Genomic DNA, 17638 nt, shown 5'->3' on the forward strand with positions numbered 1-17638 from the left:
GTTGTTTGTAAACAAGTTTGAATATGGTATACATTTTTTGTATACCATATTCAAACTTGTATCAAAAACCGTATTTTCTTTTTTCTGAAAATCTTTAAAACATGCCACAATGTGCTTATCATATTGCTTTTTTACAACTTCTCTTGAGCAAAAGTAACATATTATTAATTTTAATTCAAATTCGCATTCGCATTTGTATTCGTGAGATATGGGATTTTTTACTTTTTTTTTGCTAATGTAGCATTCGTAAATTTCATATTTAATAATTGCACATTCTTGTTGGTAAAATAGTAAATCTTCCATTGTAAAAAGTAGGTCACAGAAATAGCATGAATAAATGTTATTAGACATTTTTTATTATTTGCTAAAAAAAATATTTATTTATATATCAATATTTTCATATAAAAAATGAATAGACTTATAATAAAATATCTCAATTTTAAAGTATGGTACTTCTTTAGCTGTTTCAAAGTTTTATTTAGAATTTCTTGTCAAATTTTTCAATTGGTTTCAATATCTTTTCACCTTTCATTTCATTGAATTCTTGCTGGGCTTCATCTGTTGCTAATTTTGCATTTTTCAACTCTTCATCAAATTTTTGTTTTTGTTCTATAGTTTCGTTTGCGTTAGTTTCGTATTCACGTTTTGTGCAATATGAACATAATTTTTCCATTGTTTTGTTACTTACTAAAAAAATAATTGCTCATATATAAAAAAACGTACATTATGTAGAAAAACGAGAATTATGAAATTTTACAATGTCAAAATAAATAAAAAATTCTTGTTTTTCAGAAAACTCGAAAAAAAGATCGTTACCGATTTCCATTATTTTATTTTGAATATAGTTAAATTTTTTGTTTTGTTTAATCATTTTATTTGAAATTTCATCACAAATTTTTCCATTGGTTTCATTATCTTTTTGTCTATTAAATCGTGGAACTTTTACGAGTTTCTTCTGTTTCTTTTTTTGCTTTTTTTCAACTTACGTTGAAAGTAAAAATTCCATATTTCTATTTGTTATTCGTTGTGTGCAATAAAAACATAACTTTTCTATTGTTTTATTTGTTGCGAAAAAAATTGTTTTATATCAAAAAAAAAGTTTGAGTTTATAAAGTTACAATTTTTTTTATTAAAAAATAACATAATTAAAATAAAATAAATAAAAAAGCAACATAAAACACATTTTTATGAAAAAAAATACAAAATACAAAATTTAAAAAAATACAAAATACAAAAAAACGTAAAAACAAAAAAAATAAGTTCATATCCATTGTCTTTAATAATATTATAGTTTTCTCTTTAAACATTATAGTTTTCTCTTTCTTCTATGTTACTATTTTCTACCGTAACAAAACCGTCATTAAGGTAAAACTTCTCTCCGTCCCAAAGATCGCCAAAATTTGGGTACATATCTTCATACATTTTTTTCAAATTTATTTTGTTCTATGTTTAATGAAAATTTTGTTAATTTAAAAAAAAATATAAAAAAAAATTTAATAAAATATAGGGTCGTTTCCACATTTACCGTGAGTTTAACAAAAGTTATTAAAATATATTAGATTACTCAAAAAGTAGAAATGCATTAGAAATGAATTTTTGCAACCGTCAATGTAATACGATAAGGGTTAGTTTAACATTATTCTCACTCTGAAATTTAAATCAAAAATGTACTTACTTTTATCAGTCTTTTAAAGTGCAGTTTTTCATACTTTCCATACATTCCATATTGTAAGTGTTTCACACTTATTGTATATATTGTCGACACTTATCGTATATCTTAAAATCTGCTTTAGTGTCTGGTTTAAAATGCGCTCGCGGTTTCAAATGAAAATTTAATGTATTAGTAACATTATATAAAACATTTTAAGGTATAAAATTAAAAAATAAGACTATTAAATAAATTTAATGTTTATTATCAAATAAACACAAATTATATAATAATAAAAACGTCATTATGAATTAAAATTAAAGATTTTAAAGCATTACTTTAACCTTTCCATTACTTTAGTATCCGTATCCTTTGAGTTCTTAAACTGGAAAGGATAGAGTTTCATCATAACTATCTAAGTCTTATTTTATAATTATTATCGACATTTAAATGGAACTCGTTTTTTGACTCCTTTGCACCTTTTTTTTATTTAAGTTTCATGTTTTCTCTTTCTTTTTTAGTTTTTTCATTTAATAACTTTTTCTCCATAGCCAATTGTTTCTTTCTTAATCTTTCTTCCTCTACTTTTTACTTTTTATCTGCAGCTAATTGTTTCTTTTTTAGTTTTTCATCCTATAGTTGTATCAGTTTTTCCAAAAATGATACAACTAGAGGTATTCAAGACCACCTTTCGAACCTAAATGTTCGTCAGCCAATTTAAACTGCTCTAAAATACTAAAATCAATGCACTTTTCAATAAAGGTTATGGGAGAGTAAGCTGATAAAGTCACACTTGAATGGTTCTCTTCTAAATAAAGAGCCGAAGCAACAGTTGACTAATTTTTAAAAAATTTTTTTGTAGTCAACACTATTAGCATCAACTGGAAAAATTAAAACCACTTTTAATATTATTTGCCACAGAAGGATCGATTATAAAAGAATTTAATGCTTCTGGTACATTTTCATTGTTTATTTCTTGTCCTTCAATGGTCAATGCGCCATTGTCGGCAAAACGATTTCCACTTTGCTTTCATTGGCCCAAAAACTGCCACATCGAGCAGCAGCAAAATATGTGTTGCATTTGGGAACAAAGCAACAAGAATTATTCCAATTTTAGAGCAAAACACACTAAGTTTGATAAAAAAATGTGACGCATGATTATCAAAAAAAATAATAACTGGTAAAGGAATTTCTTCTTTTATTAAAAATAGATGAAAAGCGTTTGTTATATACTCAAAAAAACATTCCGCGGTCATCCAACCATTTTCACTTTCTCCAATACCCTTTCCTGATGGAGTAGCTTATATAATTCTATTTGGAAGACGAACATATTTAAAAATTGTTAATGATAGAGCAAAAGTTCCGCTGGCATTTACTGCAAATAAAGTGGTGATGCTTTTTTATTACTTCGAGCACTTTCTTCCAATGTATTTTTTCCTCGTTCACCAATTAATAAATTAGTTTTTGGTGACAACCGAAAACCACTCTCATCCATATTGAAAACGCGCATCGAATTATCTAAATATTTATTGTTTTCTCTTAAAAGCTTCGGAATTTCAGTAAACCAATCTCTAATGGTTTTTTCAGTTACTCCTCCTCTAGTTCCGTTTAAGTATTCACCTCGTTTTATTAATAGCTGTTTGTGACGGCGAAGAAATGCATAAAACCAACCTTTTGCAGGAAGGTTGTTAGTAAATTGTGTTTTTATATTGCTGGAATTCAAATATTTTTGCACAGAATCTAATAGCTGTACTACAGACATGGCAAATCCCATTCTGGTGCATGTTAGTAACCATTTGACTAACTTGTTTTAAATTTGTTCATGAAGAACTGATTCATACCCGCAGTGTTGTATTTTCAAAGAAGTTCTTTCAGATATTTTATTACGAAGCGTCTGATTAGGAATTCCAAACGTCTTGCTCGCACAACCATACTTTTTTTAACAACATTAATTGCATCACGTAATTGACTATCTGTACATTGAAATCTTCGTTTTGAACTACAAACTTTTGTCTTATATTTTTGTCGCGCCATTGTAAAATAATCTAAGTAAAATATTATTTATTTTTATAGTAAAAAAGAAACAAATTGATTATTCATTTGACATTTTTTTAGTTCATACTTATCGTACATTCAAAAATACTACATTGATACTATAATGATAATTTTATAATACTTTATGTACTCTGTTTTGTAAAAGGCTTCTGACGATAAGATCATTTGATCTTCTTTTAGAAGCCTTGTTTGTATTTGAAAAAAATATGTAATTTATATATATTACGTCAAATGTAAACAAAAACTAACGGAAAAAAAAGAAAAAAAAAATGATGAGTTGTTTTAATAATATTATTAATAATTCATGTTTTGTTTACCTGATTAAGTCAATTTAGAAATAAAATTTTATGTTATCTTCTTAAATTTCCTTGTTTTATTTGAAACGCTTCTAACAGCTGGTACTTAAAAAAAATAGTATTTTCATAGGCTGACGTAATAAACCCACTGAGTTCATATAAGTAATAATGTATTGCGGTTTCTATGTATTGTAACAGAAGTGCATGACGATGTTGTTGATACACAAATTATAAAAATAAAAAAATAATTACAACTTTTTGCAATATTTATGTAAGTATTTTAAACCTACGATAAGTGTCGACTCACGGTAGGTGTGGAAACGACCCTATAACATATAAAAATAATATCAAAAATAGCAAAAATTTATATGTTTAAAAATAATACAAACAAAAATGTCCCTTTATACAAAAAAATTGTTTAAAAAAATATAATTCATTGTCTTTATCTTATTTCTCGTCATTGAAGATATAATATGGAAATCTCATTTCTTGGTTATTTTTTTGTTCTATTTTTTGTTGTTACTTTTTTGTTCTTTTCTTTTTTCTATAAAAAATTACATTAGTAATATATAACAAAAACAATAGTTAAAGTGTGTTTATATTTGATTCCATTCAAATAATACTCAAAAACAATTTTTTTTTCCATTATATATTTTAGAATTTTATCAGTAAAAAATATTTAAAAAAGATAAATTATTAAAGTACACTAAACTTTGCCAATTTATGTGTTTTGAAGTAATAAAAATATATTTGGACTTCAAACAAACAAGAATTTATTAAAATATATAAATTTATTCGATTTTCAACATGCTTAAAAAAATACAATGTCAAGTATACCCAGAAAGAGTTAGAAAACTGAGTTTTTTAATACTATATAATACCATGACCATGTATACCGAGAATGAACTAGAAAATCGTGTTGAGTTTTTTAATGCTATATTAATTCACCATAGTTAATATTCTCTAATAAATAAATACAATCTTTAAAATCATCACATGCATATTCAAGTCGGTTCGGTGTATCGTTTCTCTTTTTAATAGGATCGTTTCCATTTTATTGTTAATTTCGTTAATATAATCATCTATAGAGTCCATAAAGTTTATAAAACCTTTTATATAGTCTATATTAAGGTCCATAAAGTCCATAAAGACTATATCTATGTTCGAGTTTATCTTATCAATATTCATGTTTGTGTCTGTGTTTGTATATGCGACAGTTTCAATGTTTGCACAAAATATATCGTGAAGACAATGACCAAATTTAATAATGAATTCTCCTTCACTATACAAAAAATATAACTATAAAATAATACAAAACTATAAATATAATAGAAAATTAAAAAATTCTTACCAACCGCATTTTTTTTCATTTTCAGTTCTAATTGTTTTGTCTTGTTTTGTTTGTTTTATTTGATTCATATTTATATTTTTTATTATAGCTAAAGAAATACAAAAATATAATAAAATAATATAACCTAATAAATTATTTAGTAATTAAGAATATATTTTTGTCTTAACATCATTGTTTCTGATAATTTGTCTAAGATAACTTTATTATATTCTTTTGTTGATATATCGAGTCGCACTAAAAAGCGTCATATATACGTTTAGTCGCGTCATTATCAGTTTTTGACAAAGCAAGTAAATTAAAACTCTACTTGCTTTTTCAGATACAGTTTTGTAATCACATTGCATTGTTTCTATTTCATAGGATTTAAAGTCTAAATACTCTGCTAGTTTAATCCAATGAGCTTGCAATCGACTTGTAATAATTCTTTTTAACTGTAATGTTGTGATTTTTTCGCTGATTTAATAATTTGCTAAAAAAAAATTTCTTGATTTTTTGAAAATTTCTATTTACAAGATAATTTTTTATTATTAGTTTAGTATCATATAAACATTTTTACAAAAATGTTTATTTTGAGAGTTTTTATGACTTTTTATGAGATTTTGCCATCGAGATAGAACATAGAAAAATTGCTTAACAAAGTAGTTGTGTACCAACATTTCTTAATAAATCTTTATTATTCATGTTACTTCTATAAAAAAAATTCGTCTTTTTTAATAATATATCATTATATATAAAGTTTAATAAAATAAATTTAAAGAATGCCAAGAAAAGATATATTCCTAATTCAATAAATACTGTATTTAAAGGTAAATAAAAAGAAACATTAAATAAAATTTTAAAATAAGTTATTAATCGTATGTAAAAACAATAATGTTTTCAAATATGGCACGAACAATAACACTTTTCCTAGAACAAAAAAATCGACGCACACTCAAACTGTTTCAAAATAGAATTCAAAATCTACTCAAACTACAAATACAAACGAATATTTACTAAGTAATTGTAAAAGAATATTGTATATAAGAATATCTTGTTTACGAAGAACAAAAAATTATACAAAGATAACAAATCAAATATTCGACAAGAAAGAGTTGGTAAAAAATAAAACTTTGGCAAAATACAAATAAATCTTATGTAGACATTAAATGACAATTAAAAGAAGTAAAAAGAAGACAAAAAAAAAATAATGTATTTCATTTTATTTACAAATATATTTATATATTTACATTTTTATTAAACTTACAAATTATACTTTTTAGTTGGTAGGTTTTTTTCTTTTTGCGTCATATTCTTTTCTATTTTTAGATTTTTTTTTAAATAATATAAAAAAACTTATAAAAAATATTTGTTTTAAAAAATAAATAAAAGTAGTAAAACGAACGTCGTGTTTTTTTTCATCGTTGTCCATTTCTTTTTTATTTTCCAATGGACGAAAGAATGATTCTCGGTGTTCATCATCGTCATCTATTATTTCGATGACTTTTTTCTTCTTCCTAAATAATTATAAAAAAAGTTATAAAAAATGTTTTTTACAAAAAATAAAGTTTTAAAAACATATATCTATACCTTATCGCCAACAATCATCGGCTGAAATAAATCCTTTATTGTTACATCAAACTCTGAAAATTCTAGTTTACCTTGATTTAACTCAAAATGCTTAAAATGGTCTAGTTGTATAAAATAACTAATATTATTTTTTATGATTTCCTCCACTTTGACATATTCAAGATTAATATTTTTCTTCTTGCTGAGTTTGTGTACTGAGCGTTTCTGTTAAAAACTCAGCTTTTCTATGTAAAAATTTAATCTCTACAGATTAGCTTGTAAAAAGGACAAGATGATGTAACTTTTAACATATAAAAGGAAAGAGCTGTGTCATGGTATTAAAATTTAAAAAGTTTTAATCACACTTTTAAAAAAGATTATCTAAAGAGTTTTTAATTAAAAAATGTAGTAAACAAATTTAAAAACACTCTGCGAAGAAAAAAGACTAAAAACACAAAAAGTCTAAAAACAACATGTTAGATTAGTTAAACGCTCTATGAATCATCACATCGACAAAGCTTAGTGCATACCCAGCCTGCACTAAGTTCAAATTGCCTTATTAATGACCCCGTCTATGTCAATGGTCGACCGCCTATGAAAGATTCTTTTTTGATTAGTTTGATAGAAGCTCTTTTGATGAAAATGGTTTAACAGATCCTTAAAATTTATAATGAAGAACTATAAGACGTAGAAGACGAAAAATAAATCAAAAAAAGTAAAGAACTAAATTTGAAGAAAAGGACTGGACTGTTTTAGAAGGACAAAAATTACATATAAAAATAACCGACAAAATCGAATTCTAGTGCAAGTGGGTAAACCGATATATAGATTTCTTTGGACTTTGGATATCAAAATTTTCAAAATGATGAGAAAAACGCATCATTATCGAAAATATGTTAAACGTGGTAAAAGATATGCATTTATATACAAAAAACAAACACCGCATCCTCGAACTTATAACGCGTAAATTGGGAAAGGAAGAAAAATGTTGCTTGAGTAGGAAACGCGGTAAAGGTTTCCTTCGTAATTTATTAGGAGGTATACCTGGTATTGGACCTCTTTTTCAAACCATTTTTTAATAGGATTAAAAAACAAGTATAAAAGAAGACAAGTGTTAACGTTTATTAAAAAAAAAAGAGTTTAGTACAGAATGCAGCAAATTTCATTGCTTCTATCACTTAAAAGAATATTGTTTACAATGCTTTACAAAAAGATTTTTTGAACTTGTTGATGAAAATTTTGACGACTATACATTGTTAATACGTTAAATAAAAAACAGTAGAAAAAACGTGATAAAAAGTTTATAAACGCGCGTAACTGATCTTGGAGAATATATATTAACGTACGAATATAAAGATGGTATATGTGAAATGATAAGTGAAAATAGCAAGTAAGGACATACAAACATTTCAACTTATTTAGGGAGATATATATTAGAATATAATGCAATAAATAATTATATACAATAAAACATGTAGATAAAAGAAAGATTATTTGTAAGGAAAAAAAAATGATAAAAACAATATTAAATAGTGTTATTTTTTGTCACTTTTTAAAAAAAAATCTATAAATATAGTTTTTTAATTAAAAAAAAAGATTCATTTGATATTAAAAAAAAAAGGATTTTGAAACTTAAAAAGTAGTTCAATTTAAAATTGTTTAAAACAATTTTATAAAACTGAAAATTGAACTACTTTTCCAGTAGATGAAACTTTAAAAACAGTCAAGGAAAATTTTAAATTATTCTTTCGTTTTGGATGGTAGTAATCAAATTACAGTAGCTTGTTCTAATGATAAAGCAAATATCATTTTTATATATGAACAAAACAAAAAAGAATTTGAAATGTTATACGAGGAATTTGTAAACATGAAAGAATCTTTTGAAAATTGGCTACTCAAAGAAAGCGTATAAAAAATATAAGAAAGCGCATAAAAACCCGAAGAGCTCGACGTGGACGAGGTTTGGCGGATTATATTACTCCTAAAAATGTATCTAACGCTTTGCAAGAGAGTCCTTTATTATACAGTTTAAGAAAAGCGTGGAAGGGGAAAAAATCAAACTCTATTACAAACGTTGTTACAAAAGCCTAAAAAAAAACATTGTATATTATGTAAATTTATCAATAAATATGTCCATCAAAATTGTTATTTTCTGTGTTTTTTTCATCTGTTTTCCTTATCTACTTTATATATAGATAACATAAAGTTGCACCTGCTAAATCCGCAAATTTTAAATAGTTTGTAACTCATTTCAATAAGTAATTTCATTATCGTAAGGTGTTTTGTTCTCTATTTTTTACCTTGACTTAATAATTTTTTTTTAAATTGTCCTTTTATACTCCTTTTTTTTGAAAAGGAAGAATAAAAAACAAGAATTAAACGAGTTTAAAAATATCTTTTTGTATAACATTACGTATTCATGATCTCATTTAAATTTTGATTATTTTATCTTAATTCTTTTTTTAAAAAAAAATATTTGTTGTTATGACAACTTTGAAATCATTTTTTAATGAAAAAACCTAAAAAAAAAACAAAAAATCATTCGTCGATCAAAAGTCAACAGAATGTAAGTTATAAGGATTTTTAAAATGTAATTAAAATTTCTATTTATTTATTAAAAAAAAATGTCAGACACAGAAAGCAAATATTGTGATCAAACAAGATTAGAAATTGTTAAATTAAAATATAAATATTTTGTGAGAGATATTCATTTAAACATAACACAATATTCATAATGTTATGATGTGGATAAAGTTAAAAAAATGGAAGACCTATTTAAGAATGTATGGACAGACTTTGATGAGAATTTGTTACCTTTAATGAACGAGTTGCTCAATAGAGCTTTAACTGTAGAAAGTTTCACAAATACAAATATTAGTTTGAAACATGCATAAATTGTAATATTTGTTTACTTTTGATTGCATTGTTTGTTTAAAAAATAATGCAAAATTTGTTTACGAGAACTAAAACAAAAAAAACATTGTATTAATGTACATAAGTTATAATTTAAAATTATTTTTTTGTATATATATATATATTTTTTTAAGTAAAAGCATTTTTTTGTTTTATTTTTTGTTTCTTTTGAAAAATTTTGATTATAAATGTTATATACATGTTTGTTTAAAGAAAAAGTTTTTTTTTTTGATGATTAAGATAATAGATGAAAAAGGTTGGAGCTGTTATGCTACTAGAGGAAGTGCAGGATTGAATTTGCAAAGAACAGAGATTGTATTGTAAATAAATCCTTAGTGGCCAAAACACTTAATCAGTATTTTTGTAAATATAGGTCCTATTTTATCATCAAATATAGCAACTTCTAAAATACACTTTAAGTCTTACGTAACCTCAAACAACATTAGTGTTATGTCTAATCCTAAACTTACGGAAAATGAATTATTAGACGCAATCTCTTTGTTAAAGCCCAAAAAAGTGTAGGTTTCCATTCTATAAGTAGTAATGTCGTTATTAAATCGATAAAATACATCACAATTCCATTATTACATATTTTTAATTTATCTTTAAAACATGGTGTTTTTCCAGAAAACCTAAAAATTGCAAAAATCATTCTAATTTTAAAATCAGGTGATCCTTCTGAAGTTGCAAATTATCGTCCAATCTCAATTCTTAATTGTTTTTCTAAAATGTTAGAGCGAGTTATGTATAATAGGCTTTGTTCTTTTTTAAATGTAAATAATATTCTTTACCATAAACAATTTGGATTCAAATCTGGCCATTCCACCGATCATGCAATCGTTCACCTTGTTCAGGACATATTTAAATCGTTTGATGAAGGCAAGTATACCCTTGGTCTTTTTATCGATTTAAGTAAAGCTTTCGATACAGTCAATCATCAAATCCTTCTATCGAAACTCAAAAGTTATGGTATAAAAAATACTAACTTGTCCTGGTTCGAGAGTTATTTGACTAATAGGAAGCAGTATATAGTTTATGATGAAGGAAAAACTAATTATGAGACAATTACATGTGGTGTTCCTTAAGGATCGATTTTAGGGCCACTTCTATTTCTTGTTTATATAAATAATTTAAATAAATTTTCTAACATTTTAAATATAATTTTATTTGCAGATGATACCAGCTTGTTTTATTCAAATAAAGATATCAATATATTATTCCAAACATTAAACAAAGAACTAGACAAACTAACCCAATGGTTTAAATCAAACAAGTTATCTTTAAATATTACTAAAACAAAATACACTTTATTCCATCGCCTACATAAAAAATCAGATACTCCCTTAGAACTTCCGGACCTTTTTATTGACAATCAATTAATAAAGAGAGAGCAATCAATAAAGTTTTTAGGCGTGTTTCTAGACGAAAATGTAACCTGGAGGGAACATATAGGTGTAGTTGAAGATAAAATATTAAAAAATTTAGGTATAATGTACAAAGCAAAGCAGTTATAACATCGATCTTGTTTAAAAAAAATTTACTTTTCTTTTATTCATTGCTACTTAAGTTATGCGAACATTGCTTGGTGTAGCACTAACGCGACGAAAATAAAAAAATTGCTTAGCAAACAAAAACAGGCTATAAGGATAATTTCAAACGTAGATTGCTTCTCACACACACAAACACTATTTAATGAACTCAATATCCTAAATGTATATAAACTAAACCTCTATCGAATTCTTATTTTAATGTTCAAACTTGATAAAAATGTATTACCAATCTTATTTTATTCAATTTTTGAAAAAATAAATCACATATATCCAAAATACAACTACATTCAATCCAAAACTTATTATTCCGCTACTAAATTCTCTATTGTAAACCGAGGTCCAAAGTTGTGGATTATAATATCAAATAATGAACTGAAAACTAATTATTCTCTAAACCAATTCAAAACAAAACTTAAGCAATTACTTTTGTTAACTGAAAATGAATTAAATTTTTTCTAATAAAACTTCTTTATATTAGAAATCAATAACTAATAATTAATTAATTAATTACTTTAGATTATTAATACATAATTAATCAATAATTGTACATATATCTTTATCATTTTAAATGATAATCTTCTTTTTGAGAAATTTATTTTTTATTTTTGCGTTATTTATTAATCTTTTACTTTTATTTTATACTGTTTATTTGCTTTTACTTAATTGGCAATGAAAAGTATTATAAATATAATTAAATAAGTTAAACTATAAAATGCTCTACCAATAAAATGTTTTTATATAAAATCATATCTTCTTATTTTTCAAACCAATTCTTAAATGTTATTTTTGTCATTTAATATTTTAATAAATTTTGTTTCTTTTATTTACAAAGCAATTGTTATATCTTATTTTTTGAAAAACTATAAATTTTAAACGATATGCGATATATTTAAATTTTCTTTTATAATATATATCAGAGATATATACATTGAAACTATATTTTATTGTCAAACTATATTTTGTCTAGTAATGACGCATTTTTTGGGGCTTAATGATAAGACTAAATTTGTCTTCTTCTAGCCCCGGTCATGTAATTATTTTTTTATAAGTTACGACTGTAAATTTTTTTTTCATCGGCAAAAGTGTAAATAAAAAAGAAAAAAGAAAAAAAAAAAAAAAAAAACTCCCGCTTCGATAGTCACTGTCTCCATGTTTAATAATTGCTGAGTTTAAGCGCCTGTACCCACAGTATAATTTTATCAAAGAAGCATTTAAATTTTTTTGTTAATAAAGCATTTTCAGGATCTACAAATCATCGTGAAAGTTTGCTTGATTACAACGTAAAATAGGTTCGAAAAAAGCAAAGGATGGTTTGCTTAAGAAATCTGAAGTAAGAAACATTAAATATTTTATGGATCTGTTCAATTCTTTTTATTGATTTCATATAATGAATTTCTTAAAATGTATACATTCTTTTTGTTTTAAATAATCTACTTAATGTATAATTTATTAATTGGTTTATTAAAAATATTTGTACAAGTTGTGCATATCAGTATAAACTTAGTATAAAAAAATTTAAAGCATTTACACAATACGTTAATTATAATGCAAAAATAGATTAAAAGCTGAAAAGAATAAAACTCATGACATAGTAGCTGAAAGGATTAAAATCATATTTGTTTAGTTATTTTTACAGAATAGTGATTTTAATTTGGTACAACGAAATCTTTTAAAATATTTGGAAAATACCTGAATTAATATAAATTTCTGGAAACTATATTGTTAAAATTTGATTTTTTTTAAGTCTGTGATGAGTTGAAGATACCTGCAAAGTACGCTCCGCAAGTTCTGTATAACATAATATGGCGTTCACACTAGATCAGGGTGTGAAATGATCAACACAGAGTTACGGACGATTGAAGAGGTTTCACGCGTTATTGCTCGCATATATTATTTTTTCGACCTCTCTAATCCATCTTTTTTTTTTTCATAACTGATGGGTCTTTTTCAAAAGATGTTGCTAAATGAATGCTTTGAAAAAAATCAAAAAAGACTTGCTCTTATATTGCTCATATAAACAGTTGAATTTTTTTGATGTCTTCAAGTAACGCTAGTTGTTTATTTTATTAATTTATTAAAATGTTTCATTTTTTATTTAAGTTGTTGCTAAAAAAAAAACAAGTCAGGATATAAAACTTTCACTGAAATAATTGATTTTGTAAAGTTTTGAAAATGTATTTATTGATACATGTTTAAAAATATGAAACCTATTTCTTAATTTGAGCAGTTAAATAAAAATTTATAAGTAGATTCTTATCATTGATATGAAATTATTTTTTAAAAGGTAAATTTATGGTGTTTTATTAACAATTATGTTAAAATGATTTTATTTCGTCATTGTATACATTAAAAATATTTTGTAATATTCATTTTACGTCTTACTAGTAATAAATGCCTTATAAGTTTTAATAATGTTAAATACATCAAATTATTGTTGCTAATTAGATATTTAATGTACACATATAAATGGTTAGTTAAGATTTTACTTGAATAAAAACAAAACAAGTTTAAAAAATAACCCCAGTTTTAAATATAACGTCAAATATAACGCCATTGGATAACGGTTTAACAGCATTTTGCTGTTATATATTTATATAACAGCATTTTGCTGTTATTTTCTGTTATTTAAATTATTATAACGGCATAAGGTAAAAAAATAATACTATTATAACACAATAATGGCACAAAATAACCCCACTTATGCTGTTATATCCTGTCCCAATGCTGATATATTTTTGTTAAATATAACGGCATGATTTTTTAGTATGTAGAGAAAGAGACAAATATGAAATATTTGAAAGTGGTTTTGAAAAACAGAAGAAAAATGAAAACGTAAAAAGTTCTTAAAATCGCAACAGGACGCGCTAGTTTAATTTTTAATATAAGATGGAGCTGAACTTTAAGGTCAAGATGGAAAGTCAGCTGCTGTTGAGGGTTTGAGTATGGTGAATAAAGAAACTGAAATATTCCTAGATCAATCGATTCCAAGTACAAGTAATGATAAAGAACTAAATGATTTTTTGTCGTCTGATACTTCTGATCCTCAAAACCTTTTTAATTTCTGCTAGAGATTTAGCGTTTAAAGTTATATGATCCTTCAGAACCTGGTCCTCAAACTTTACAGTTTGTACTGAAGCTGAAGGGATTTTTTCTGAAATTAACTATCCAGTTGTTTGGCCTGTTACGTTTTCAACTGCTAAATTTGATGAAATTATCCAAAAGGGCCCTTTTCAAGTTACTAATTTTAGTTTTCCTAATAACTCAGAAAAAAGACATTTTTCGGCTAATTATTATAAAAGAGTCTTGAGCAACAAAGAAGAGGTGCACAGACCATTGATTGTATACAGTAAAACTAGTGACAAGACGTTTTGTTTTTGCTATAAGTTATTTGGTAACAACACTGGATCTTAAATATCTTGCGAAGGTTACAGTGATTGGGCACATCTTGGCAGAAGACTTGAATCCCATGAGAAGTCACCAAAGCACGTTAAGAACGTCAAAGCTTTAAAAACGAATACAAAGCACAGGGAACTGATAAATAAAAAAAAAGCTCTGGCGTGAGGTTCTCAAAATGATTTTTAATGTTATCAAATATTCAGCAGAAAGCAACAACGCATTCAGAAGATCAAACAGCAAAATATACGAACGAACGAACGGCAACTTCAGCAACTTTGTTGGCTAAATTCGACCCCGTCATTTAAAAGCATATTAGACAAATTCAATTGTCTGAAATTCATGATCACTACGTTGGGGCAAACATTTAAAACAAACTAATAAAGCTGCTGTCTGTAAAGGTAAAATCTAAGAATGTCGCGAATTTAAAAACAGCTAAGTATTTCTCAGTAATGCTAGAGTACACACCGGATCTTAGTCACAAAGAGCAGTTATCCTTAGTCATACGATTTGTAAAAATTGATATGAATTTAAGTTTTCTTGAGAATGAAAATGAAGGTTTAAGCATCGAAGAACATTTCCTTGGAATATTAACTTTACATTATCAGGCCTATAATAACTTTAGGAATTTAACTTTATTGTTATTATACTAGGTTGTTTTATAAAGAGCCAAGTGCTTTTTATAAACTTACACGAAAATAACAACTCGAAATAATACCAACCCGAAATTTTTGTTTTGCACTTACACAACCCCTTTTTAGACAGTAAGAGACTTGTTATTTTAAAAAAGCCTCGATAAAATATTTTGCTTCAGGCCTCGCAACTTTCAAAGACGGCTCTGATATATACCTTTGACATGTAAACAATTTATGTAATATTGAGTAATATGTAAATGAAATTAAGTGTCTTATAGTAAAAAACTAACAATATTTGTTTAAGAACAAAAATAAAGTTTCAAAAATAATAATAAAAACTATAACAATTTTCCATGAACGGTAACTTTATAACAAATCATTGCCACAATAATAACTCTTTAATTGATCGAATAGGACTTTAGAATAAAAAACAAAGCTTTACGTAAAAATAATGCTTTGCGTCAAAGTTCAGACCAATCAATGTGGTTTAGTTAAAATAAACAAGCAAACTACGACCAGTTAACACTCTAAATCACGACTAAATCTAAAATCTTCAGTTGTATTTAATGTTAATTATTTAAATACATAAGTACTAGGTAAAATTAAATTCAAGCATCTAAAACAAATACTGCACTATTTAAATAATCAAACGTAAACAATAAACAGAAACTATATTGATATCAAAGTTAGTAATCAAGCATGACCATAACTTTAACATATCTTCGTTCTTCCTAAAATCACTTTACTCTTGGTCCGTAGAGCGGATTATGACGCTCCTTTTGGAGCCGAACTTGTCTTTGCGGTCCTTGGTAATGTAGCCTCTATATGGCAATTAGCCGGAGGAGGATAAACCACAATACCTAAATAATGTTTTTTGACAAAAAAAAAAAAAAAAAAAAAACACATACTAAAACTTTTTAGTCTGAAACTTTTTAGAAACTCTTTGATGATCCTCATGCTTTAATTAGGTGAACCTAATTAACATGGGACTTTAGAATAAAAAACAAAGCTTTACGTAAAAATAATGCTTTGCGTCAAAGTTCAGACCAATCAATGTGGTTTAGTTAAAATAAACAAGCAAACTACGACCAGTTAACACTCTAAATCACGACTAAATCTAAAATCTTCAGTTGTATTTATTGTTAATTATTTAAATACATAAGTACTAGGTAAAATTAAATTCAAGCATCTAAAACAAATACTGCACTATTTAAATAATCAAACGTAAACAATAAACAGAAACTATATTGATATCAAAGTTAGTAATCAAGCATGACCAGTCGCACTCCTTTTTTTTCGGCAAAAATAAAGGGCCATAAAATACATATATTAAATCAGGAATGGACAAATAGCGGCTCGCGAGCCACATGCGGCTCTTAGAACGTTATTGCGGCTCGCAAGTCACATGCGGCTCTTTTCAATCTTTGATTTACTAACAATAAAAACTTCGTCGTATATTGTTTAAAAAATGGATATAGCAAAAGGTGACAATAATGCACTTCACAATAAAAGTAAGTGGAAAAAAATTGAAGATGAGAACAAATTTTTTCATGATGATTGGACAGAAAAATACGGATTTATTGAAAAAGAAAATAAACTTTTGTGATTAAATTGCAATACTGAACTTGCTCAAAATAAGACATGTAATATTAAACGTCACTATGAAACAAAAAACATGTGTTTTTCTGAGGAATACACATTAAATTCATGTCAAAAAATAAATAAAATCGAGTTGCTTCAAAAGATACTTAAAAATCAACAAATGAATATTTCATCTTCCATCAAATTATAAAGTATTACTACAGAAGCAAGTTTTGTTATAGCTTGGAGTATTGCAAAAAGAAAACATATAACACCGATAAAGAGTTTATTAAACAAAATCTTTTAGATTTTGTTTAACAAACAAAATCCAATAATATCAAAATTTAAAGGTTAATTTCAAATGTTTCTGTTTCTCGACATACAACTTAAAGAAGAATATCTGAGATTAGTGTCAAAGTTAAGGGTGTATACGATTACTGCATCGGACCACAGTGGACCACACCGGACTTTACCGGACCACACCAGGCCAACACTGGACTACACCGGAGTATAAATAATAATTTTAGTTGAGCGAAATATGCATAAGTTACATTAGTAATACATAAATTCAATAAAATTTTATACAAAAAAAAAAAAAAAAAATTGAAAATTTAAATTTTTATAACAACTTCAATTGTGCACCCACAAGTAAAAATATGTATTTTAGTTAA

General features: G+C 25.8%; 2 long non-coding RNA genes across 2 annotated transcripts; both read right to left on the bottom strand.

The window, feature by feature from the left end:
* Nucleotides 1-3363: 3363 nt before the first annotated feature.
* Nucleotides 3364-3884, bottom strand: LOC136089053 (uncharacterized). Its single transcript, XR_010642750.1, has 2 exons — nucleotides 3825-3884; nucleotides 3364-3693 (listed from the first exon to the last, which is right to left on the bottom strand). It is a non-coding gene; the product is annotated as an uncharacterized LOC136089053 (long non-coding RNA).
* An 887-nt stretch (nucleotides 3885-4771) lies between these two features.
* On the bottom strand, nucleotides 4772-5655 carry LOC136089054 (uncharacterized). Its single transcript, XR_010642751.1, has 2 exons — nucleotides 5351-5655; nucleotides 4772-5281 (listed from the first exon to the last, which is right to left on the bottom strand). It is a non-coding gene; the product is annotated as an uncharacterized LOC136089054 (long non-coding RNA).
* Between the last annotated feature and the right edge of the window lie 11983 nt (nucleotides 5656-17638).

This window comes from Hydra vulgaris, chromosome 12, assembly GCF_038396675.1.
Source record: "Hydra vulgaris chromosome 12, alternate assembly HydraT2T_AEP".
Lineage (NCBI taxonomy): Eukaryota > Metazoa > Cnidaria > Hydrozoa > Anthoathecata > Hydridae > Hydra > Hydra vulgaris.